We start from the raw sequence: 11,350 nt of genomic DNA, 5'->3' as shown, positions 1-11,350 counted from the left end.
ATGCATTCCCATGCACATAGCCATTGACAAATTACTAAAGATATGTGTACTTAAAGGGGTTGTAAAGGTACAATTTTTTTTCCCTAAATAGCTTCCTTTACCTTAGTGCAGTCCTCCTTCACTTACCTCATCCTTCCATTTTGCTTTTAAATGTCCTTATTTCTTCTGAGAAATCCTCACTTCCTGTTCTTCTGTCTGTAACTCCACACAGTAATGCAAGGCTTTCTCCCTGGTGTGGAGTGTCGTGCTCGCCCCCTCCCTTGGACTACGGGAGAGTCAGGACACTCCCTACGTTGCAGATAGAGAAAGGAGCTGTGTGTTAGTGGATGTCCTGACTCTTCTGTAGTCCAAGGGAGGGGGGCGAGCACGACACTCAGTGCCGATCCTGACCTCCCTGGGGCCCTAAGCAAATCGACATGTCGCATTAAAGTTGAGAAGCGTGGGGGGGCTGCCGACAATGATTTGTCATGTTAAAGAATAAAATTGAGAAGCGGGGGGAGGGGGTGTTCTGCTGTCGGAAATGACAACTTACATTAAAGTGAGAAGCGGGGGGTGCTGACTTCTTACCTCTTCTCCCATGCAGCCAGCGAGTTGAGAAGCGGGGTGAGGGGTCAAAAATTACTTCTCAAGAGGCGGGGCCTCTAGTAATTTGGGGGGCCCTCCGCAGCCTTGCAGGGCCCTAATCGGCTTGCATAGTGAGCCTATAGGGCGGATCGGCCCTGACAACACTCCACACCAGGGAGAAAGCCTTGCATTACTGTGTGGAGTTACAGACAGAAGAACAGGAAGTGAGGATTTCTCTAATCTAATCTTTAACATGACAAATCACTGTCGGCAGCCCCCCCACTTCTCAACTTTAATGCGACATGTCGCTTTGCTTAGGGCCCCAGGGAGGTCAGGATAGGCACTGAGTGTCGTGCTCGCCCCATCCCTTGGACTACAGAAGAGTCAGGACATCCACTAACACACAGCTCCTTTCTCTATCTGCAATGTAGGGAGCGTCCTGACTCTCTTGTAGTCCAAGGGAGAGGGCGAGCATGACACTCCACGCCAGGGAGAAAGCCTTGCATTACTGTGTGTAGTTACAGACAGAAGAACAGGAAGTGAGGATTTCTCAGAAGAAATAAGGACATTTAAAAGCAAAATGGAAGGATGAGGTAAGTGAAGGAGGACTGCACTAAGGTAAAGGAAGCTATTTAGGGAAAAACATTTATACCTTTACAACCCCTTTAAAGTGGAGGTTCACCCGGAAATACCACTTTTTACCCTTAGATTGAGGCTCATTTTGTCTAGGGGAATCGGCTAGTTGTTTTAAAATCGAAGCTGTACTTACCGTTGTAGAGAGCGATCTTCTCCGCCGCTTCCGGGTATGGGCTGCGGGACTGGGCGTTCCGACGGTCGCATCTATCGCGTCACGATTTTTCGAAAGTAGCCGAACGTCGGTGTGCAGGCGCCGTATAGAGCCGCACCGACGTTCGGCTTCTTTCGGCTACTCGTGACGCGATGTATGCGACCGTCGGAAGCCTGTCGGAAAACTGTCAATCAAGAAGGAACGCCCAGTCCCAAAGACCATACCCGGAAGTGGCGGAGAAGATCGCTCTCTACAACGGTAAGTACTGCTCGGATTTTAAAACAACTACCCGATTCCCTTAGACAAAATGAGCATTAATCTACAGGTAAAACATTTTTTATGGGTGAACTCCCGCTTTAAAGCAACAATCCACACAAACTGGATAGTTCAGGTTTTGGTAGACAGTTGAGAGTAAAACCTCGTACACACAGTTTGATTGTTGGCCAACCGAGCGTCAGATTTTTGTCTTAACCACTTCAACCCCGGAGGATTTGGCTGCTGAATGACCGGGCCACTTTTTGCGATTCGGCACTGCGTTGTTTTAACTGACAATTGCGCGATTGTGCGACGTGGTTCCCAAACAAAATTGACATTTTTTTTCTCACAAATAGAGCTTTCTTTTGGTCGTATTTGATCACCTCTGCGGTTTTTATTTTTTGCGCTATAAACAAAAATAGAGCAGCAATTTTGAAAAAAAAAGCATTTTTTTTTTACTTTTTGCTATAATAAATATCACTGAAAAAAAAAGATCTTTTTTTGGCTGGTATTTGATCACGTCTGGGGTTTTTATTGTATAATAGAAATATTTGATGAAAAAAAACAATAGTTTTTAATTCAATTAAAAAAAAATGAATTTCTTCAAAATGTTTTCTGCTGCAATTGACAATTGCGCGGTCGAGCGACGCTGTACCCAAACAAAATTGATGTCCTTTTTTTTCCCACAAATAGAGCTTTCTTTTGGTGGTATTTGATCACCTTTGTGGTTTTTATTTTTTGCGCTATAAACAAAAAAATACTGACAATTTTGAAAAAAAATATATGTTCTACTTTCTGCTATAATACATACTGTATCCAAAAAATAAAAAAAAACGAATTTCTTTGTCAGTTTAGGCCAATATGTGTTCTGCTACATATTTTTGATAAAAAATAAATCCCAATAAGTGTACATTGATTGGTTTGCACAAAAGTTATAGGGCCAGATTCACATAGAAGAGCGGCGGCGTAACGTATAGTAGATACGTTACACCGCCACAATTTTTCATCGCAAGTGCCTGATACACCAAGCACTTGTGATGAAAACCTACGCCGGCGGCCTCCGGCGCAAGGCGGGCCAATTTAAATGGGCGCTTGCCATTTAAATTAGGCGCGCTCCCGCGCCGGACCTACCGCGCATGCTCCGTTTCCGAACTCCCGTCGTGCATTGCGCGCCGTGACGTAATTTTTTCGAACGGCGACGCACGTAGCGTAATTCCGTATTCCCGGACGGCTTACGCAAACAACGTTATTTCTTTAAATTTCGACGCGGGAACGACGGCCAAACTTTATACAGCAATACGATTGCTGTGTAAAGTTAAGGCACCAAAAAAAACGACTAACTTTGCGACGGGAAACTAGACTAGCGGCGACGTAGCGAACGCGAAAAACCGTCGGGAATCGCCGTAACTCCTAATTTGCATACCCGACGCTGGTTTACGACGCAAACTCCCCCCAGTGGCGGCCGCGGTACTGCATTCTAAGATCCGACAGTGTAAAACAATTACACCTGTCGGATCTTCTGGCTATCTATGTGTAACTGATTCTATGAATCAGTCGCATAGATAGAAACAGAGATACAACGGCGTATCCGCAGATACGCCGTCGTATCTCTTTTGTGAATCTGGTCCATAGCGTCTGCAAACTATGGGATAGATTGAGGGACTTTTATTTATTTATTTATTTTACTGGTAACGGCGGCGAACTGCAATTTTTAGCGGGGCTGCGACATTGCGGCAGACAAATCTAACACTAAGGCCCCGTACACTGAGGGGATCTCCGCTGGAAACGGTCCACCGGACCGTTTCCAGCGGAGATTCCTCCTCCGGATTTGGATCCGGTGGCTTGTACTCACCATTGGATCAAAATCCGCGCGGAATTCATCCGCGGTGACGTGTCGCGCCGTCACCGCCATGATGACGCGGCGACGTGCGCAATGCTGGAAGGTAAGTACTTCCACGCATGCGTCAAATCATTACGACGCATGCGAGGGAGGGGAGTGGACAGATTGATCCGGTGAGTCTGTACAGACCACCGGATCAATCCGCTGGTCCCGATTCACGCGGATAGATTACTTAGCATGCTAAGAAATTTCTATCCGCTTGAAATGGTCCGGCCCGAGGAATCTCCGCGGATGAATATCCGCTAGGCCGTACAGACGACCGGATTTGTCCACTGGAACTGATCCGCGGATCAATTCCAGCGGATAGATCCGGTCGTGTGTACGAGGCCTAAGCGAAATTTTTTGATGACCATTGACACCAATACAGTGATCAGTGCTAAACAAATGCACTGATCCCTGTATAAATGACACTGGCATGGAAGAGGATAACACTAGGGGGAAATCAAGGGGTTAAATGTGTTCCCTGGGAGGTGTTTCTAATTGTGGAGGGAGTGGAAGAGAGATTGTGATTCAATTTAGCTGAAACACGATCTCTCATTTTTACTCCCTGAAAGATCAACCGTGTGCTTTGTTTACATCAGCACACCACTGCTCTATGTCGGTAGGTTCCGGCTGCCATTGCGGCCGCTGGACTCGCTGATTGGCTTCCACTGTGTCTATTTTTTTTTTCTTACTGTTGACTGATGCCTGGGCATCGTTCCTACTACTGGCTAGTACTACTGTGATATTTTTTCCTCTACTGACCACTGACAAAGCATTTTTCCTCTTATTGGCCACTGACACCATGGTATTTTTCCCTCTACTGACCACTGACAAGGCACTTTTCCTGCTACTGAGCACTGACAGACAGGGAATTTTCCACCTACCAACCACTAATGATGCATTGTCCACCCTGGCAGCTAACAAGACATTCTTCTTATTACTGACCACTGATGTCAGGGCAATTTTTACCTCTACTGACCACTGATAAGGCATTTTTCCCAACCACTATCAAGACATATTTCCACCCCGCCACCGCCAATCCCCATCGCCCCCCCCCCCCCCACCCCGACCACTAACAAGGCACCTTTTTTCCCTCTTATTGACCACGGGTGAGGTTTTTTTTATTTTACTGAAAGCTGACACCAGGGCATTTTTTCGTACCACCGACCACTGGCATCGGGCCATTATATTCACCTACTGACCATTGCCTTTAGCATTACCTTGGTTTAAGACTATGAATTATGATTGCTGGGGCAGTAAGAAAATATATCTGTCCCCATGAAATTGTACATGGAACCAAGGATCAAAAAAAAGAAAAAAAAGAATAAAAGAAGTACAGACTAGTCAGATTATTTTCATCAACTGATATCTTTTACATGATTATCCAAAAACTTGGAAAATTAATAATTAAAAGCTCCAAAGATGTTGAATTTCAACTACTAATTACACTGTTTATGTTTATGTTTATATACAGGGCTTTTTTTCAGCAGGAAGGCGGGGGAATGCCGTTCCGGCACCTCCAGCTCTGAATGTATGTAATGGTGCTCGGAGGTGGGTAGGGGGTGGAACCAAGAAACGGTGCTCGGAGGTGGGTAAGGAGTGGAACCAAGGAATGGTGCTCAGAGGTGGGTAGGGGGTGAAACCAATGAATGGTGCTTGGAGGTGACTAGGGGGTGGAACCAAGAGATAGTGCTCGGAGGTGAGTAGGGGGTGGAACCAAGGAATGGTGCTCGGAGATGGATAGGGAGTAGAACCAAGGAATGGTGCTCGGAGGTGGGTAGGGGGTGGAGAAAAGGAATGGTGCTAGGAGGTGGGTAAGGAGTGGAACCAAGGAATGGTGCTCAGAGGTGGGTAGGGGGTGAAACCAATGAATGGTGCTTGGAGGTGGGTAGGGGTGGAACCAAGAGATAGTGGTCAGAGGTGGGTAGGGGGTGGAACCAAGGAATAGTGCTTGGAGGTGAGAAGGGGGTGTAACCAAGGAATGGTGCTCGGAGATGGGTAGGGAGTGGAACCAAGGAATGGTGCTTGGAAGTGGGTAGGGGGTGGAGAAAAGGAATGGTGCACAGAGGTGGGGAGGGGGTGGAACCAAAGAATGGTGCCTCGGAGGTGGAACTAAGAAATTGTGCTCAGAGGTGAGTAGGGGGTGAAACTAATGAATGGTGCTTGGAGGTGGGTAGGGGGTAGACACAAGAGGTGACTCAGAAGGAGGGAGTTCCTGCACCTATTCTCTGTGAAAAAAAGACCTGTGTATATATATATATATATATATATATATATATATATATATATATATATATATTACATTTTTTTTGTCTGAGCAGTAGTGTGATCTTGCCTTTACAGAGGACAGATTCTCTTTAAGCCTCTTTCATCACATGTGAACCATGGCGAGCAGAACAGCGGTTGCGTATGACCTTTGTTGAATCATTGCCGATGCTTTCTCTTTGTCACCCGGCATAATAGAAAGGATCAGATACTTCCTGAAGACATCATAATAGAGTTCAACTGTCAAAGTGATACGCTAATGAAAAATGTAAAACCCATCTATTTTCCGCCACAGTCCTCACTAAAACACCAATCTGTCTGACAAAGAGATTACGATATGGCAGTCTGATCATGGTGATATTTCAAGTCCTTTCAAAGAACCAGCCGCGCTACATGGAGATCAGCCCTCATATGCATGTGAAATGGTTTGCCAAGCAAGAAGAAAGTCTATAGAAGAAACTAGAGAACTGAAATTGTTATATAACATTGTTTCTAGTCCTATTGAAGGGAGATTATAGTGTATTTTTTATCTTTTGTTTTACTTGTTGTTCCATAATTTGATAAAAGCCCATCTGATGTTTCACGCTTTTTTATCTCTTTGTAATAGTGTACCCTTCCATGTCATGATTTGAGACTGTCTTTATGATGATGCATTAACCAGTCGTGTACATTAATCAAGCTTCATACACCCAAAAACTTCACCAAGGGTGTACTTAGCATGCTCTATTCCTTACCTCCTAGTTTCATTCGCCCTGCTTATTTAACCACTTCAATACCAGGCACCTTCACCCCTTTCCTGCCCAGACCAATTTTCAGCTATCAGTGCTGTCGCACAATTGCGTGGTCATGCAACGCTGTACCCAAACTAACTTTTTGACATTTTTTGGAGACAGATAGGCCCAGATTCTCGTAGATCGGGCGTACCTCTGCGGCGGCATAATGTATGTCATTTACGTTACGCCGCAAGTTTTTCATGCAAGTGCTTTATTCACAAAGCACTTGTGTGTAAAGTTGCGGCGGCGTAGCGTAAATCACGCAGCCTAAGGACGCGTAATTGAAATTCGGCGGGTAGGGGGCGTGTTTCATTTAAATGAAGCGCGTCCCTGCGTCGAACGAACTGCGCATGCGCCGTCCATAAAAAATCCCAGGGTGCATTGCTCCAAATGACGTCACAAGGACGTCATTGGTTTCGACGTGAACGTAAATGACGTCCAGCCCCATTCACGGACGACTTACGCAAACGACGTAACTTTTAAAATTTTGACGCGGGAACGACGGCCATACTTAACATTGGCTGCGCCTCATATAGCAGGGGCAACTTTACGACGGGACAAGCCTAACGTAAACGTTGTAACTTTACTGCGTCGGCCGCGTGTACGTTCGGGAATTCGCGTATCTAGCTAATTTGCATACTCGACGTGGAATTCGACAGAAGCGCCACCTAGCGGTCAAAAAAAAAATGCAGTTTAGATCCGACGGTGTAAGAGACTTACGCCTGTCGAATCTAATGGATATCTATGTGTAACTGATTCTAAGAATCAGTCGCATAGATACAGCGGCGCAACGCAGAGATTCGACGGCGTATCTGGAGATACGCTGTCGTATCTCGGTTGTGAAACTGGGCCTTGTTGTCTGCACTGATGGGCAATGATGAGGTTGCACTAATATACAGCATTGATGGGCACAGATAGGTGGCACTGATATGCAGCACTGATGGGCACTGATGGGCAGCCTTTATGGGCACTGATGATGAGGCATTGACTGGCATCACTGATGCGCACTGATTGGCATCACTGGTGGGCACTGGCAGCCATTGCTGATGGGGCTGCACTGATAATCGATGCGCTGATTATCAGCACATACCCCCCTTTCAGGAGAAAATTATAGGAGGGTTTACTTACACTTTAATGGATGGAGTCACCACACAGGCATTTTAGCTGTTGTCTGTGATCTCTCCTCTCCCCTAAAGCCACCACTGAGAGCTAATTATGTGACCATGTGATCATGTGGCCATAAGTAAATCTACAATTTATAACACTGGTAATATTAAAAAAAAAAAATAGAATATCGTGCAAAAGTTCATTTATCTCACTGATGTAACTTAAAAAGGTGAAACTAATATATGAGAGAGACTCAATACATGCAAAGCAAGATAGTCCAAGCCGTGATTTGTCATCATTGTGATGATTGTGGCTTACAGCTCATGAAAACCCCAAATCCACAATCTCAGAAAATTAGAATATTACATGCAATCAATAAAACAAGGATTGTACATAGAACAATATCGGACCTCTGAACAGTATAAGAATGCATATGTACTCAGTACTTGGTTTGGGCCCCTTTAGCAGCAATTACTGCCTCAATGCGGCGTGGTATAGAAGCGATCAGCCTGTGGCACTGCTGAGGTGTTATGGAAGACCAGGATGCTTCAATAGTGGCCTTCAGCTCTTCTACATTGTTCGGTCTCATGTCTCTCATCTTTCTCTTGGCAATGCCCCATATATTCTCTATGGGGTTCAGGTCAGGCAAGTTTTCTGGCCAATATAGCACAGTAATCCCACGGTCATTGAACCAGGTTTTGGTGCTTTTGGCCAGGTTTTGGGAGGTGCCAAGTCCTGCTGGAAAATGAAGTCAGCATCCCCATAGAGCTCGTCTGCGGAAGAAAGCATGAAGTGCTCCAAAATCTCCTGGTAGACGGTGACCCCGGACTTAATGAAGTACAGTGGACCAACACCAGCAGATGGCACGGCTCCCCAAATCACCACAGACTGTGGAAACTTCACACTGGACTTCAAGCATCTTTGTCAGGGACTTACCTCTCAATCCCGGCATGCCACCTTTCGGGTGAGACAACAGCGCCTAATGCGCGCGCATATGCGCCAACGGGGCGCGCGCGTGCACAACGGGAATGCGCACGTCGGGAGCGTGCACGTTAATCCGGCTTGGCGCCAAATAACCTTTAAAAGCCCACTAGTTCCTCCGGCACATTGCTGTCTAGTGTTGAGCAGAATATGCCATATTCGATTTCGCGATATATCTCGAATATATATTCGAATATTCGAGATATATTCGCTAAATTCGAATATTCGTGATATTTTATCGAAAGTAAATGATTGCGATTTTTCGCTATTGCGAATGCGAAAATAATTGCGATTTTTTGATAACTGCGGTAGGAGCACTCTGGCTCAGAATATTCGTGATATTTTATCGAAATATCGCAACATGCGAATGCGATATTTATTGCGCAATTTCGAGAAATGCTGGAGGAGCGCTCTGATTGGCTCAGAATATTCGTGATATTTTATCGAAATATTGCAACATGCGAATGCGATATTTATTGCGCAATTTCGAGAAATGCTGTAGGAGCACTCTGATTGGCTCAGAATATTCGTGATATTTTACAATACAAAATAATTGCGAATATTCGGCAAATGCGGAAGGAGCACTCTGATTGGCTCAGAATATTCTTGATATTTTACAATACAAAATAATTGCGAATATTCGGCAAATGCAGAAGGAGCACTCTGATTGGCTCAGAATATTCTTGATATTTTACAATACAAAATAATTGCGAATATTCGGCAAATGCGGAAGGAGCACTCTGATTGGCTCAGAATATTCTTGATATTTTACAATACAAAATAATTGCGAATATTCGGCAAATGCGGAAGGAGCACTCTGATTGGCTCAGAATATTCTTGATATTTTACAATAGAAAATAAAAAGTGTTTTGCATTGGTGGTGATTCTTTACTCTATCCATCTGTCACAGCCGTTTGTCAATCAACCACCTTAAAGATTGAACACGTTCATGCTGCATGCTTTGGACTTTTTTTTACTTCACATATCAAAGACATTTTTATGAAAGATTATTTTTCTATTATTGGGACTATATTTCTTTATATATTTGTTTCACTGTGTATTTCACAAGTTATTTGCGCTTGCTTATTTTATAATTTGCCCACATGTCTTGTCACTAAACATATTTTTTTATTCTTGTAGAGCGACTCCATTTTCTGTCTTGTATTAATTTATGTTGTATAAAATTTTTGAGTTGCTGCTGTATTCTCCCCTTTTTTAAGGTATGCGCAATTTTTTCCTTCTTACAAAAAATAATAATATCAAACATACAAATATTCATAACATACACATACACAAAGCCCCCCCCCTTTTGCATCAGAGACAATCAGAGTTCTCCTACCACAGTTATCGAAAATTTGCAATCATTTTCGCATTCGCAATAGCGAAAAATCGCAATTTTTTTTTTTTCAATTTGGCAACATAAAAGGATCGCCTCAGCTTAGCTACTCGGCCCAGGGTCTCTAATCATACCAGCAATGCTTTTAGACGTCGATAGGATGTGATCTGTTTTAAAAATCAAATTGAAAAAATGCGAATATTCGGAATTGCGAATATTCACCGCGAAATTCGAAATATAGCGCGATTTCTCGAATATGCTATATTCGAGTCGAATATTCGCAATGCGAATATTCGTGAGCAACACTATTGCTGTCTGATCTGCAGCTTCTGAGTGATAACCTGTATCTGAACCTGATTGCCTCTTACCCTTCTGACCCGGGTTGTCTGACCATCCGTACCTCTCCAACCTCTGACCTTGGCTTACCGTTGACCCTGCTCCTCTGATTGATCCACCGCTGCCAGACCCTCCTGCATGTACCCGTGACTACGCTCCAGCCTTCTGCACCTGATTACCTGTTGTGACCCGGCTTGTCTGACTCTGCTATTACCTGCTGTCCACTAATCAACTTACCTTATCAGCTTGCTGCCGCTGTACCTGCACCTCCAGCTAGGGTCGCTGACTCACTTCCTCTGCACCAGTGGTCTCCAGTTCCACCGCTCCAGAAGGATATCCGCATCCTGCATCCACTACACGCTACTCCGGCACTCCTACCTCGCTGCGCTCCTGAGCCCGCTGTTCCCATCCCAGCGGCTCGCGAGCCAGGGCTGTAAGCGAGGCCTTCTCCTGCGACTAGGCTCTGGCTACCAGGTACGTGGTACATAACAATCTTGCAGTGTGTGCCTCTCCATTCTTCCTCCATACTCCAGCTCCTTGGTTTCCAAATGAGATGCAAAATTTTCTCTCATTAGAAAAGAGGACTTTGGACCACTGAGCAACAGACCAGGTGTGTTTTTCTTTAGCCCAGGTAAGACGCTTCTGACGTTGTTTGTTGTTCAGGAGGCTTGACAAGAGGAATACGACATTTGAAGCCCATGTCCAGGATCCGTCTGGGTGTGGTGCTCTTCATGCACTGACTCCAGCCTCAGTCCACTCCTTGTGAAAGTTCCCAACACTTTTGAATGGCCTTTTCCTGACAATCCTCTCCAGGCTGCGGTCATCCCTGCTGCTTGTGCACCTTTTACTTCCACAATTTTCCCTTCCACATAACTTTCTATTAATGTGCTTTGATACAGCACTTTGGGAACATCCAACTTCTTTTGCAATTACCTTTTGAGGCTTTCCCTCCTTATGGAGGGTGTCAATGATGGTTTTCTGCACACCTGTCAGGTCAGCAGTCTTTCCCATGATTGTGATTCCTACTGAACCAGACTGAGAGACCATTTAAAGGCGCGGGAACC

This window comes from Rana temporaria, chromosome 1 (genome assembly GCF_905171775.1).
Source record: "Rana temporaria chromosome 1, aRanTem1.1, whole genome shotgun sequence".
NCBI classification, from domain to species: domain Eukaryota; kingdom Metazoa; phylum Chordata; class Amphibia; order Anura; family Ranidae; genus Rana; species Rana temporaria.
The sequence above is the reverse complement of the archived record's forward strand: the minus strand, read 5'-3'. Positions refer to the sequence as shown.